The sequence below is a fragment of the Pinus tabuliformis genome, chromosome 2_1 (assembly GCF_031772625.1).
Source record: "Pinus tabuliformis cultivar Carrire ecotype Pingquan chromosome 2_1, CPIR1, whole genome shotgun sequence".
Classification (NCBI taxonomy): Eukaryota; Viridiplantae; Streptophyta; class Pinopsida; order Pinales; family Pinaceae; genus Pinus; species Pinus tabuliformis.
In genome coordinates, this window is record NC_142299.1 from 525,839,637 (window position 1) to 525,855,831 (window position 16,195).

Below are 16,195 nucleotides of genomic sequence, written 5' to 3' on the forward strand. Positions count from 1 at the left end.
TGCTTTTACATAATGATATTTTCCTAGTTATATATACAAATGTAAAAATTTTATGGTTGTTGACACATATGACCTCGTGTTTCTAGGTACAAATGTGAATATAATTCTTTCATGGAATTTGGTAGAAAAAGCTTGGATTGTGTCATATGGAAATTCTAATATTCCAAATAGGTATTACCATTTAATATTATGCTCTATGGCACATAATATCATTATCATGTAAGTGGATTCATCATTTGATAAAGGACTATCAATGATTGCTTTCAGGGCACAACAATATTAACAGTTGAGAAAACAATGTTATTATGTTTTACAATTACTAATGGTTTCACTTATCTGTCAATTATTAACATTAGGGATGACCAATGACTTTTATTTTTGATTTCTTTTTCATCCTTTCTCATGAGAAATTGTACACATAATTTTTGGCAGCAATGAGTTCTACTCAACGTCTTCTACTGCAGCATCAAAAACTTTTTTCTTCCCAGGTCTGTGCTATAAGAGAATTTATATTTATTTAGATGTCAAAAAATTAGATTATTACAACCAAGAGCAGTGGCTTTGTTTGCAGGGTAGAGGCTTGATTTTGGTTTGTGATTCAATGTAGTTATTTGCATATAAAATCATGTTTTACCCTTCAACCTTCCTCTTGAGATCATTTATGATTTATAATTTATTTTTTCACTGGATGAACACTTTTATTAGGTGGCTATAGATGATGAAGTTTCCATCCCATCATTTTATATTCCACAATCTCATGTCCAGTCAATGCCTGGGACTCCTGGTTCTAATAATCCCAATTCGTTTGGTGTTGGACGATAGGTAAGCTCAAGAGATCTAACAAAAATAATGCAATTTGTACTAGATTGTTCTGATTGCATCAGTGATCATTCAAATAAGCCAAATGAAATGAATTCTTATTTGCCCTTTTAGTGGTTGGATATATGTATACCAACTATGGTGACAATAGTAATAGTTAAAGCATAACTTTTGGAGGCTCTTCCTTTCTTATATACAAGAATATTATTATAATGGTATGTGTGATGAACTTTATATGCTTTTAGAAATGATGGTTGTAGATTTATGCCTATTGACCATGACCATCTCCTTGACATAAGAAATGTGATAATTTAGTTTCTGCCCTCCTCAAAATTCTTCAAATATGGATTCTGAGTGTTTTGATTTTATAAAACTTCATTGAATTATGATTATGTTATCATTGGTTTGATGTACCTTAAAATCTATAGTCATGAGACTTTTTTTAGATTACTTGAATGGTTAGGCCAAAGCATGTAAAGAGCTATGCTTTCAGCTTTTGAAAACTTAGACCATGATACCATATTTTTTTCCACTTTTCCTTCTATCTTTAACATAATATGAATGCTCAAAGAACATTTCAAGATCAAGACTTATGTCTTTTTTCAACTGAAGAATATCGACATTCATTCCGTTGGGTGTGCCAATTTACAGTGGTAGACTTTCCCGGGTTTGCGTCAATGCCCTACAATGCATCTATTTGTAAATATTCAATGAAGGTCACTAAATTGCACTATTCACTGTTATATTTAAAGAAATTAATGACCTTCCAAATGAAATGGATACTTTGATGAAAGTTATTCCAGTGTTCACTATTCATCTTGGAAACATGCAACTCCTTCAAATAAGGTTATATTCTTAGCAAAATATTGGTGTGGTATAAAATTAAAAATATGTATACCCATTTCTAATTGAGGATTATGACTTGTTTTATATATTAATTTTCACCTATTCAACCAAAATCCTTCTTTTTTCCTAAAGGTTGCATATTTTGTCAATAATAATGGTTGTTGAATAACATATTGTTATCACTGCAACTAGGGCGCTTATGTATAGCCATGGGACTTCCTAATTAATTATGATTGTAAATATATGGCTTTAGCTTGACTTCTAACATCACTTCAACAAAGATTTTTACTGACTCTGGTATCTTGTCAGATTACTAATATTTAAAGCAATTTCTTCAAAGAGGGTACAATATTGGAGTTGTAGTGTATTTTATGGTATATCTAACCTTAATACAATGCCAAAAAATAGATAATTCTATGGCATGAATCATGTTTTTCAAATATCATTGGAAACTCATTTTCTAAATGAGAAAAACAACTATGTACTGGCCAATGGAATAAAAAACAATAAAATATTTTGCTTATGCTTGTATTGAATGGTTTGGATATTGGTTTACTTGAAAGTCCTTGCTATTTCTTCAAAGTATGCATTTAAAGGGGATGAAATTTGCTTGGCATCATAACAATCCATGGCATCAACAAGAGAAGATAATAAGAAATAATTTTATTATTTTCCAGCAAATGATCATTAAATGGTCAATGGGACTACTAAATAATCTGAGTCAATATGAAGCAGGAGTACAAGGGCCTCATCTATAAAGCAGGATAAAAGAAAATCTAATCTAAGATATAGGATCTAAAGCCTAAGCATATAAAACTGTAGTGTCGATATAGTAATAATCTTGTTATTCAGAATATGTAATCCTAAGACCAAGAAGAGAAATATCATGTGTGAGGAAACTCAAGAGGGTGCCTCAAAACATCCTGGTGCTACCACTATCTCTTGCAAATAGGAGGACGAAATGTCTTCTGCTGGAATTGCAATCTCGATATTTGTCCTAACTTTTGATGTTGAAGAAAGCAAGCTCTTGATAAATGTTTGACTAGAGGAGTCGTGCCATGGTATGTCTTGCTCCCTAGATGAGATCCCCTATATAATTTTGTAGCTATGGTTGGTCTTGATAATTAATATTTTAGCCTTTTGAAATGTATAATGAAAAAGGAAAGACATATTCTTCATGTCATTTTATTGTTAGCCCTTGAAATGATTAACATAAGACATGTAAATTCCCGCAATTATTCAGAATGCTTTGTTGTAAGTGAAACTCAGAATAATCTAGTGGAGAAGAGATTTGCTATATCAAGTTTCGAGGGGAATTAGAGGCGGTTTCCAGTGATGATCAATTCAGCGATGCTATTAATTCACCTGGTTGGTAATGCGTTCATGTGAGACATTTATGCTGTATTTTCTTGTTGTCCCATTTTAAGGTTTCATGGTTTTTCATAGTACGAGATGAAAAACTCCTTGAATAACTTGCTTTATATGTTACATATATGCAAGCCTAGCAGTAGTCCATTTCAACACAATATCAAATGACCAATGCAAAAATATTTCTCCCTTTCTCGATCAGCTATGTGGATGATACTATTTTGTCAACTTCTTGAAGGTGCCCATAGGTAGAAGAATCGGTAAGGACTAATATAAGTGATTGATGATGGCTGATGCTAAATTTTTGTAGATATTTTACAAGTATTGAAGTTCTGATCAGATTACAGATCATTTCGCAGGGAGTAAGGGCTAGTACAACTGAACGATGATGACCTGCAAAACTTTCATATATATTTTATAGGCATTCACGTTTTACATCAAATTGTGGGTCAAATTTCATACAATAGATGAGCATGGGATTTATGCTAAAGGACAAAGATGATATTTGTTTTTTGGAAATTGATGTATAGTATAATTTTAAAATTGAATTAATATTATTATTTTGTGATGCATTTGAGAGAAAAATGAACATTGTTTAACTTTCTCTAACATGAACTTGTGTTTAATTGATGAAGGTGGACACTGAAAAAACAAAGTTGTATTGAATTGCTGGTTAACCAGAGATGCATTTGAGATAAAATTGTAGATTGTTTAACTTTCTCTAACATGGACTTGTCTTTAATTGTTAAAGGTGCACACTGCAAAAAAAATAGATTTTCACAACATCTGAAAGCATTTAATATACTGTACCCACGTTCAAGATTTACAAGAATGGTGTCAAAGTGAAGGAAACTATTTGCCCAAGCCAACAAGGCCTGGAAAATTCAATGAAGCATTATTACAACCTCTAAACAGAAATATGCAGTCTTTCTCTACAACCATTACCAACCATTACCATATCATTCACACATTTAGTTGTGCAACACCTATAGACAGTAGAAAAAAATGGATTTGATTCATATAGGAAAAGTATTTCCCGGCTTTTTCTAAGATTCTTTGTGGCCTCATCCCATTCTCTTCAAAGCTTTCTGCTTCTGAGGCCATTTTTTCCCTATTCATGTTTCTGTTTAACCCTGATGGTGATACAAGAGATACTCAACAGAGATATCCTCTACGAATAAGCATATCAACCTAGTGCATTTGCAATTCCATATTTTTATACACATTTCAAATCATTGATCAGTTGTAAACAATTTGCAAATACGTTCTCACTCTGTTTGATTTCTCTCATAGAAAACATTATCAAATTGGTGGGTGTTATGGGTTCATTTCCTACACCTCAAACAATTATATGGCATGGTGCCTAGAGAGACAAAGACAGGACAGATAGAAGTCTACCCAAGTAGGAGCGGTCATTGTATATGTTTTTTCAATATACTGGAAGGCCAAGTTTAATTGAATTTTTCAATCTCTCTCTCTCTCTCTCTCTCTCTCTCTTTTGTACTTGAATCCCTGCAATCTGTTTAGGATGCCCAATAAATGCAAATTTTTTTTGCATTACTCTCATGAATAGGTATTGCTAAATTTTAATGTCATTTTTGGGTATAATGGGGATGTTGCTTCTTTAAATGGTAACTTTTGCATATGTTACTAGTATTTTGGAAAATTTCATTTTCTTTTTGCCAAAATCAGAATGTATTTTGTTATGTGTGTGAAATATTCACACTCCCACAATACGAAGACCAATGCAAAACACTTTCGCTCAATTGCAGGTTGCTTACTAGGCTCCCACATTTTCATTGTCACGTGGGTGGCAAGTTTCCATATTCTCGCCATGGTTGGGATTGTTTGTACATTGAATATTTTTGATAGATAAATCACTAATGAAGTTCTAATATAATTCCATTCTAGAATATTGACAACCCTTACATGGGTAAGAGGTTACCCAACTTGCATTGGGTGCAAGTCCAACTGTGCCCAAAGCCCCAAGCTTGTTGGAAACAACTCATTATCGATGAGAATACCCAAGCTAGACTTGGCTGCAAGCCCACGCTTGTGAGGTAAGTACGATAATTTTGTTCAAAGGGTAAAAAAACCCAAATAAAATATCGGTGTATCTTTGCACCTTTGGTGTAAATGCTAGTTATGAACTCTTAATGAGAGCTTCTTCCTCGTGGAGAATTTTTTTTCGAACCTTTGACTTGACGGTAATGGGGCTTGGTCTATGAACTTGTTGTGGATTAGCGCTCCCTTTTAAAAAACTTTAATAAACGGAATGTTTCAAAAACCCACCTGATTCGTTACTGTTTTAATAAAATACTAGATATGCACACCCCTGACAAATATAAAACTATGTATTTAACCTGATTTTTGCGCAGTTTGTGCACTAATTAAGTGCAGTGCGGTTTTCATTTCACTTGCGCATTTGTCACTCTTAATAGTGTGACAAATTCGAAATGCAATTTTTTTTTTTTTTTAAATCATTGACCTTCTTCTCTTGGCCCTCTTCACACTAGCTCTACAGGCACCACGGATCTTGTGGTCTTTCCTCAGCTTTGATACCAATTTGTTGGAAAGACAAGGAGGAGAAACACAGAAATTAACATTCACAAACAATATGAGTTGCAGCTTTTCTATTGATCAACTAAAACTTGATTATTACAATAAACCCGGTGAAAGGTATTTAAACTTTTTTGACTAATAACTCACCTAAAATAACTTGACATACAACCACACACTAAATTAGACTTGCTAAATTTAAATAACTCTTCATGTCAGGAGTAATTAGTTTATTTTAACACAGAAAAATAAAAATTCTCTAAAAAAAAAACCAAAAAAAAAAGTGAGATTGTTTTGAAATGCGCTTTCCACTTCAATATTCATCATTGGGTTTCGCACGAATATTCGAGGCTCATTTCAATATTCATTCTCAGATTTCTAATCGATGTTCAACTCTCATTCTTGCCTAAATGGACAAACTTTTGAACGTAGCTCAATTTGTTCAACAAAATACAGCTTTGACATATTGTGTGAAAGTTAGTAAATTTTGGTGGAACTTTAAGGCGCGTCCTTGCTTGAATGTGTATCGCTTTGAATGCAGGAATTCACAAACATAATAGGTTCGTTGAACTCGAACTATCTTCATTTAATAATCCACTGTGGGGTGGCACTTTAATGTTCCTCGCAGGATTTCTAAGCTCAAATTTAATTGGCTTTGAATTTCGTGTGACTTGAACGTACAAAGTTTGTTCAACTCGAGTTGTCATACTATAATTAAAATACAACTCTGACATGCTATATAGGTTTGTCCAACTACTTTTATTCAAATTAGATTAATTGTAATTAGCTTAATTGTTTGAGTTAGATAAAAAATATCATTTATTTTTTTTCAGCCTTTTTTTAAATATATTTTTAACAATTCCTTCCTTCTGTTGACACCTAATCTTCATGATTGGGTGAATTTATGTAAATAATTAAATTAGGAATGTGAGAAGTCATCATGAGATGAACTGAATAGTCACTCCCTATTGTATATAACAAAGACCTACCTAATGGAATAAAAAATGAATCAGTTTTTGTTTTGTGGAGTTACTGCCTGACCTGACATGGTATCAGAGCCAACTCCTTTTAGCCTTTGTGTCCCTTGTAACTCCCTGTCTACTCTCCATATAGCTGAGCAGGTTCTCCACAAAATTAGCTGCTCCTGACATGGTAGCTGCCCCACTGTCCATACTGCCCATACTGCTCCAGTATCTAGCGCTGTCCATCCTGTCTGACTGTTCATAAACGTTTCAAAAAAAGGGCGTTATTGCACCTGTGCCTCCATTGCATGAATTTCTTCACCTGATTGTTCTGTCCTCTATTGCATACTATGATTGTGCGGATCCCCAGCATCTCCCGCTCATTGTAGGTTCTATCGAGCAGAACCAGGGACTCCCACATCACTTACTATTGTCGGTCATTTTCCTCCTTGCCTAACCCGAACAGGCTCTGCAACTCACTTCGAAATCCTACCAGCCTACCGATGGAGAGAACGTTTCCGTTAAGGATTCAAGTCATGTATTTGACGAAGGGAAAAACGCTTATGGCATAGCCAATCTTAGACCGTTGACTTCTTTGCCCCAGATGGATGCGTAAGCGAAATTACAGGCTTTCTAGCTAGATATTAATCTTGCTTTCTAGCGTCCTCACTTTCACGCGGAAGTATGTCCAGCTCTTGCGGACCCTGGTGACTGTTTTTGCCATGGACGCGGGCTTTGCCAGGGAGTTGTGATCTACGAGCTCTGGCCATAACCAAGACCCTGTTCTAGTGGTGGCGCTGCCCGAACGAGTACTCTTGAATAGTATTGAAATTTAAAATTATGACAATATATGCGTGTGAATAGTATTGAAATTTAGATAACGTTTATTTGCTATAGCTTCGGGGAATTATATGCGGTGAAGATCTTTAGCGCAACGAAATTCTATTCATGCCTTCCAGTGGTCAATAGTATATGAATAGCGTTTGGATGGTTTTAATACACTTTGTATATAATGTTTGGTGTGGCTACTGTTCTATATATACCACGTTGTTGGGCTACCATAGTGTTGTTTTCATAAAGCTGTTTTCAAAGTGACTAACATAGTTAACGCTGTTGTGTTTGACTGTGTTTAATATATTGTTTGAGGCCAGAATACATTTTGATATCAGAATCAATTTTCTTTTAGCAACAACAATTTTTTTTCTCCATAAAAGCACATTTTTTTCCAGCAAAAGTATTTTTATAACGCTCGGATTTTACAATGCATTCAATCATATCTATGGTGGGAATAGTTCTCACTGGCAAGGAGAACTATCCTGAATGGTCCCGGATGATAAAACATACCCTCATTTTCAATGAGTTGTGGAAAGGAGTGTGTGTCGGAGAAGGAGACAATGACCCAGTACAACCTACCTCAGACAAAGAGCTCGTCATTTGGGAAAACAACAACATAAAAGCTTATGCATTAATCGCAGCATCTGTAAATGAAGAGTGAGTTGCCATATTTCGTCATATTCAACTGCCTTTGAAGCTTTACAAAAGCTGAAAGAACTCTATGACTCACATTCCGCACTTGAAGTTGTTCAACTTATGATTAAACTCTTCACTCTTGAACTGCAAAATAATGATCCTCTTGCTCTTACATCTGAAGTAAAGTCTATAATGCATGATATCAATTCCACTAAGGTTGAGTTGGATATTCCTCTTATTGCTTTTCCCAAGGCACTTTATCCTACTTATTCCAATTATCTTGAGTCATTGCAAGCAAATGGAAATCTCAAAGATATAACCTTTGACTCTCTTGTGAAAAAGTTTGTTGAAAGAGAGAAAGCTTTTGGAAAGAAGACAACCCCTGAATCTTCTGAAGAGACTGTGTGCCTTGCTCATAAAGAAAAGCATCCTGCTCAATATTCTACAAGAGGAAGAGGTGGACGAAGAGGAAGAGGAAGATATTTCAGAGGCAGGGGGCAGACATTCTCAAGGAGAAAAGGCAGATTTGCATTACATTCGTTGCAAAAGAAATGGATCACATGATGCCTCTACATGCAAGCTACCATGGGACAAAATTGAGCATAAAAGAAATCAACAGAAAGGTAAAACAGATGATACAGACAAAGGTAAAGCACCTGAATCCGATCACTATGTTGAGGCACAATGTAATATTGTAGTAAAAGAAGATTTGTTTAATGCTTCACTTGCTTCATGGAAAAATGATTGGTTGCTTGATTCAGGAGCAACCTGTCACATGACTCATAGAAAAGATTTTTTTGAAGATTTCACTGACAATGTTGATGGAGCAGTATACTTTGCAGATCAATCAACAATCAAGCCATTAGGGCTTGGCACAATCAGGCTTAAACTGCCTACTCTTCCAGACTTTCTTCTGGATCATGTTCTGTATCTCCCACAGCTCAAGAGAAAACTATTGTCCTTGGTCCACATCCACCAGCAAGGTCACTCCATTCATATGTTTGATGGCAAGCTTGGGGTAAGAAAAGCATCTGACCACTCACTTGTCATGAGGGGAATAGAAGAAGAAAGGCTTCTCAAACTGCAAGGAACATCTGCTCATGCACAACATTTCTCATACAATTGTCATCATGAAGAAGGTATACTTCCATCAAGTTTATTATGGCATGCTAGATTTGGACATTTGAACTATGACAGTCTCCGCTTATTGAAGAAAAATGGTGTTGCCGGTTTGCCTACAATTCCTAGGAAACTTAAGAAATGTGATGCTTGCATTCTAGGAAAGCATAGCAAACAGTCTTTTCATTATTCACATTCAAGAGCACATAGGAAGATTAAACTCATTCATTCAGATTTATGTGGTCCAATGCTTGTTCCTTCTGCAAATGGAAATAAATATATCATGACATTTATTGATGACTACATCAGAATGTGTTGGGTTTATTTATTGAAGAACAAATCTGATGCTTTTCAAACATTCAATAATTTTCATAAATGGATTGAAAATGATGCACAATCTCATATTGGGTCTATTCGCACTAATAATGGAAAATAATATACATCAAATGAATTTGAAAACTATCTTCGCCAACATGGGATCAAACATCAAACAACTGTGCCTTATAATCCCCAACAGAATGGTGTCGCTGAAAGAATGAATAGAACAATCTTGAATATGGTACGATCCATGCTTTTCTTCAAAAGTGTAAATATAATGTTTTGGGCTGATGCTGTTCTATGTGCTGCATATATAAAGAATAGATGTCCATCTAATGCTATAAGAAACAAGACTCCTTATGAATTGTGGTATGGACATGTTCAAACATCTCAGGGTCTTTGGTTCCACCTGTTATGCTTTGGTACCAAAGGTAAATAGAAACAAACTTGGTGCTAGAATTCGTAAGTGTATCTTCCTGGGGTACTCAAACAACTCCAAAGCATACTACCTCTATGATGAAGTAAATAAGAAATTTGTTGTATCTAGATATGTAATTTTCCTTGAATCATCCAAAACTGACAATGTTGTTGAGTGGCAACTTGATCGCTTGGATAGATTCGCAAAAGCAAAATCATTTCAAGAATTTGATAATCAGATTCCACATCTTGAAGGGGGGATTCATATACTAGATCAACATGTGGAATCTTCTTCTGAAGAACACTCTCCCCCACATGAAACTCCAACAACGGATGATGCTTTAAGTGATGTAATTGATAGAATTGGGAGACTCAATCTTGATTCAGTCCCAACTCAATCAACAGAGCAGCTTGGACCATCTCAAAAAGGTCCCCCAAAGTGGCTGACGAAGACACTTGAAAGTGTTCATCCTGATGAAATTGGAAAATAGGAACCAGAAATTCAAACCGAAAAAATGGAGGTGATGTACATGACTCTAATTCACCTGTTGATATGGATGTTTCGTATGATTGTGAATTGAACTTGTCTACATATTTTGAACCAACTTCCTTCAAAGAAGCTGCTTCTCATGATGAATGGAAAGAAGCGATGCAAAAGGAGTATGATGCCCTCATAAAGAACGGCACTTGGAAGCTAGTTGATCCTCCATTTGGAACCAAACCAATTGGTTGCAAGTGGGTCTACAAGAACACGTATAAAGTTGATGGCTCACTTGACAAGCACAAAGCAAGGCTTGTGGAAAAAGGTTTTGCACAGATGGAAGGGGTCGATTATGAGGAGACTTTTTCCCCCACAGCGAAATAGGCCAGCATTTGGACACTCTTTGCACTAGCAGCTCAGAACGGTTGGAAAGTCCATCAAATGGATGTAAAAACTGCTTTCTTGAATGGAGATCTAAAAGAAAATGTTTTTATGTCCTAGCCTGAAGGATTTGCTATGAAAGGACATGAACAATAAGTATGCAAACTTGTGAAGTCCTTGTATGGCCTCAAACAAGCACTGCGAGCCTGGTATGAAAAACTAACTGAGCATCTTCTGAAACTCAATTTCAATCATTTCGATCTTGATGATGCAACTTTATTTGTCAAGAAAGTTGGCAAAACAGTTGTATATCATGTGGTATATGTAGATGGTGTTTTAATGACAGGGAACAATGAAAGCTACATTGCATCCATAAAGAAGGAATTGGGAAAAAGTTTTGAAATGACTGATTTGGGCTATGTTCATTACTATCTTGGCATTGAAGTAACCCAAGATCCAAAGTCCATATTTCTTTCTCAAAAGAAATACATTGGAGATTTGTTGAACAGGTTTGGCATGACAGAGTGCAATCCTCTTACTACTCCAATGGAACAAAACTTGAAGCTCACATCTATTGAAGGAAAGGAATTTGAGGATGCAACAAAGTATAGACAGCTTGTAGGAAGTCTCAACTACCTAACTACCACCAAACTAGACATTTCATTTGCTGTTGGAATCCTCTCCAGGTTTATGCAAAAGCTTTGTGAGGGACATTGCTCTACTGCAAAAAGAGTTCTAAAGTACTTGAAGGGAACTCAAGACTTTGGAATCAAGTACACACAGGTGGATGACTTCAGCTTGATCAGATACTCTGATTCAGACTTCAATGGAGACAAAGAAACTGGGGTATCTACTTCAGGATATGCTATGAGTCTTGGATCAGGAGCTGTTTCCTGGAGATCACGCAAACAATCAGTTCCAGCAGATTCCACAACAGAAGCAGAATACGAGGCAGCAGCTGAAGCAACAAAAGAAATTGTGTGGCTTAGGAAAATTCTTGAAGATTTGCAGGTAAAACAAGTACAATAAACTCCACTCATGATTGACAACACCTCAACAATAAAGTTGGCCAAGAACCCAAAGTTCCATGATCGAACAAAGCACATCAATACTAAATATCATCTGATTTGACATCATGTTGAGGCCAAAAGAATCCATCTCCGTCATTGTTCCACAAATGAGCAAATTGCAGACATCTTCACCAAAGTGCTTGGAAGGGAAAAGCTTGAATGATTCAGAATGATGCTTGGACTCACCAACATCCCTTCAGATTAAGGGGGGGGAATGTTGACACCTAATATTCATGATTGGGTGAATTTATGTAAATAATTAAATTAGGAATGTGAGTAGTCATCGGGAGATGAACTGAATAGTCACTTCCTATTGTATATAACAAAGACCTACCTATGGAATAAAAAATGAATCAGTTTTTGTTTTGTGGGGTTACTGCCTGGCCTTACACCTTCCATTTAGGTATTTTGACATTTAGCTATGTTATGTAAAAGAGTAACGAATGCTATACATATATTAAGATTAACCAAATAGAGTTGATGTTTTGGTCTTTATATTAAAGCTCAAAAGATAAAGAGTTTAGTGGGATAAGAAATCATATATTGTTTTTTAAGTGAATGTTTTGATAATTAGTTATTTTAGGTAAAAAATTTGAAAGTGTTATAATAAATAACATAAATAAATTTAGTTTGTAATTATTAATAAATTTAATGATTAAAAATATTGTTTTTTAATATAAATTATATGACTAAATCAACTTAATAGAAAATTTATATTTAATCAATTCAAAAAATACAAGATCCCTTGATAAAATATTTTTTTTTAATGTCAAAATCCTTCGAATATTAACTGATAAGATATAAACACTAACTTCATAATTTTTTATTAATTAAAAATAAATAACATAAATAATATTTTAACTAATTCATTCATAGATTTTTAAAACCATGAATCTTTCTACTTTATTAAAACGACAAGGTTTCGGAGAACGTGACTAGTATTTAATTCAATGGTTTTTTCACATGCTGTACACTAAATGCTGTAAAGACGCGTGTTTCCATGCAACGTACCAGTTTTGTAAAAATCTATATACTTAGTAAGTTTTGTAAAAATCTAATTAAAATCAGATAAAATTGTAAATTGTAAGTTATATATACTTAATTTAAATAATAAATATATTTTTAAATATATGAAATAATATTTATTATTTACAGAATATTCATTAGTTACTTGAACCAAAAATTGATTTTAATAATATGATATACATCTTCTGTAGACTTTGTTGTTGTGGCACTAAAAACAACAGGTCCTAACCCTGGAGCGAAGTAATTAAAAATCATGAATCATGAATCGTATTCAACTCAATGGTGGTTTCACATGGTGGTTTCACGATATCAAAATTCTGCACTCCATGGCGGAGGGTGACGTGTTCGTGCACTGCTACCAATGTGAGGCACGACACACGAGGTAGACACAGCACTCCTGCAATAGAGACATGCTCATGGTAGAGGTAAGGTACTGTAACCTTTTTGTCGTCTCAATTAAATGAAAAGTCTCATTTACATGATGTTGTGAAAGATTATTTACGGTCACTGATATAATATAAATGTTTAGGGTTTCATAAAAGAAATTTATACAGGTACGAAAATTTATAATATTTAGTTGTCTTAGTGGAACAGCTATCATTTGCTGCTCTTCACTAATGACCATTGAATCATTCCATTCGGAATTATTTTATTGGTGGTCGATGAGAGATAGGCTTTCATTTTGCCAGACGCCTTTGCATTTTAAAATTAATTTATTTTATTTTTTCAAAAAAACAAACCTTTATTGAACAATAAAAACTCTTTCACTTTTTATATATCAAATTATACTAATTCTTTTTCTTTATAAATTATACTATTTTTTCCATATAACAAAAAAAACACATAATATATTTATTAATAAAATAATAAATATTATATATTTATATAATTTTATTTTCAGAAAGTTGAATAATTTTTTTTTATTCAATCACAATACTATAACATTTTCCAAACAGCATGTCAGAACCCTCACTTACTCCAAGAATCTGCAGAATCTGCTGGAAAAGCAAGCCTCCTACAACAATGATTCCCTCCCACCCAGTGGCTAAAGTTTCTCCACAACGAGAAAATGAGCCAGATATTCATTGGTTTATATTTATAAATGTTTATATATATATATATATATATATATATTTCTTATTAAATCTCTCTGTATTTTTAAGTTCGCTGATTCACATGGAGTTGTTTATAACCTGACTTTTTGAAAGTTTTTCCGGCGGGTTTTTTCGGTCGAAATCCGGCAGGAATTTATTGGAATCGAAAGTTTGATAGCTAGTTTCTGCACAATGAAAGCCTCCCAGGGGTTTTCAAGGGTGCTGAATCCAAATATGCAGTTAAAAAACCATTTTAACTGCAACAAATCAAGATTTAACCTCAATTTCCGTCACCGGAATCTCCAAAAAGTCGCATTATAGACAACTCCGATTCACATGGTTTGAATCCAGAATCTTCGAGACTTAACTGTTTATTATGATGGTGAATGGTAATCGAGTTGTCTGTGTGAGTATAGTAAGTTGTTTTAGTATGATTTTTTAAAAGTTTTTTGAGTGGAATTTTCCCGTTTAATTTCTTTAAAATCTAGCAAGAATTCATTGAAATCACAAGTTTGATAGGTAACCCTTGCACAATACAAGCGCCTTAGAGATTTTTCAAGAGGTTGAATCTATATATATAGTTAAAAAACTAATTTAAATAACACAAATCAAGATTTCACCACAAATATTTCCACTGAATTTGGCAAAAAAAACTCTAAAAAATTACACTAAAAACAACTCCATTTAATAATATTTAAAAACATATATTTATATTTTAATTTTCCTTTTTAAAATTAAAATATTAAGCTTTATTAATTAAAAATATTAATTATTTATTTTTATATTTTTATGATTTCTGTTATTCAACGATTGAATTTTCTAATTAAATTAGAAATTTGTATGCACCTCCAAAGCTTTTCATTTCACAAACTCCTATAGGTAAACTCCTATAATGGTGACCTATTATGTGTGACCTAAAATAATGTTGGTAAAGCGTCTCAAAGGGAAATAAGAACCAATTAAAAGTGAGTAAATGGAAGATGAAAATTTTATATGTGTCTAAAAGGGAAGCTACCCAATACTAAGAAATTGAATAAATACTTTTTAAACCATGTAAAAATAAATATTAAAATTAAAAGTGTGTAAATGGAACATGAAAATTTTATATGCCTCTAAAAGGGAAGCTACCAATACTAAGAAATTGAATAAATACTTTTTAAACCATGTAAAAATAAATATTAAAATTAAAAGTGTGTAAATGGAAGATGAAAATTTTATATGTGTCTAAAAGGGAAGCTACCCAATACTAAGAAATTGAATAAATACTTTTTAAACCATGTAAAAATAAATATTAAAGTTAAATTAGGAGGAAGTATAGATGAGTCATGACATTTTCAAATAGACACTTCATTTATATCAATATGTGTCAGTGAAAGTGTTTAAAAGGAAGATGAAAATTTTATAAGCATGTAAAAATAGTACAAAATTTAAGAGATTTTTTTTTTTTTTTTTTTTTTAACAAAGTCGTTTACTCGTATATTATAAAACCAACATTCCAGTGTTCTAGTACAAAAGGGGAAAGCTCTGAGAGCTGAGGTTCAAAAGTGGGTGCGCAGACCCATAATCCTCAAAGCTTTTCTTAATTAAACACAAAATTAGAAACAAACGGCTATATTGCCTGACAAATGAGCCTCCTAGCCAACTAAATTTACAATGCATAAGATATCATGGGGAGTGCTGGGTGACAGAGTCATCCGGGAGCTGTTCCCTCCTGCTTGCTCTAGTTGAGGCTTCAGCTTGCTCGCTTTCAGTGAGGGAGCGAAGGTGGTCTATGGTAACCTCCATATGAATGCAACGATCCTTTAAATCTTCGATCTCTTTCTTCCTTTTCTCCAGTTTTTTGCGCTTGGAATTTCTATCAGAGTGATAATCCTCTGTCAGCTCCTTCACCTGCTTGTTCAAGGCATTGATCATGATAACATGGGCTTTACACATGTGACACTCCTTGTTGTTAAAGATATTTCCCATCGAGTTTCTGGGTTGCGCCTGATTGGCAGGCTGATTATGCTGCTCCGTCATCCTGTAAATATCAGATTCAGCAGCGCCCCGAGGGATGTCTGAAGGGGTAGAGGGTGTGAGGGCGATGCCACCGGGTTGCTTGATCGAAGGATTAAGTGGCGAGATGTTCAGATGCTGAATAAGGGCGCAGCTGAGGACATAAACAAAACTGTTAGCACTACTAAAATAACAGAAGTGAAGAGAATCGATTACCCAGGGCAATGGAGTGTCGACTGGATCCCGAATCAAACAGGGCGCCTTCGAACG

General features: G+C 34.3%; 1 pseudogene; it reads right to left on the reverse strand.

The window, feature by feature from the left end:
* LOC149201268 (mitogen-activated protein kinase kinase 9-like) overlaps positions 1-15,949 on the reverse strand; it is a 65,764-nt pseudogene extending 49,815 nt beyond the window's left edge.
* Positions 15,950-16,195: the final 246 nt, after the last annotated feature.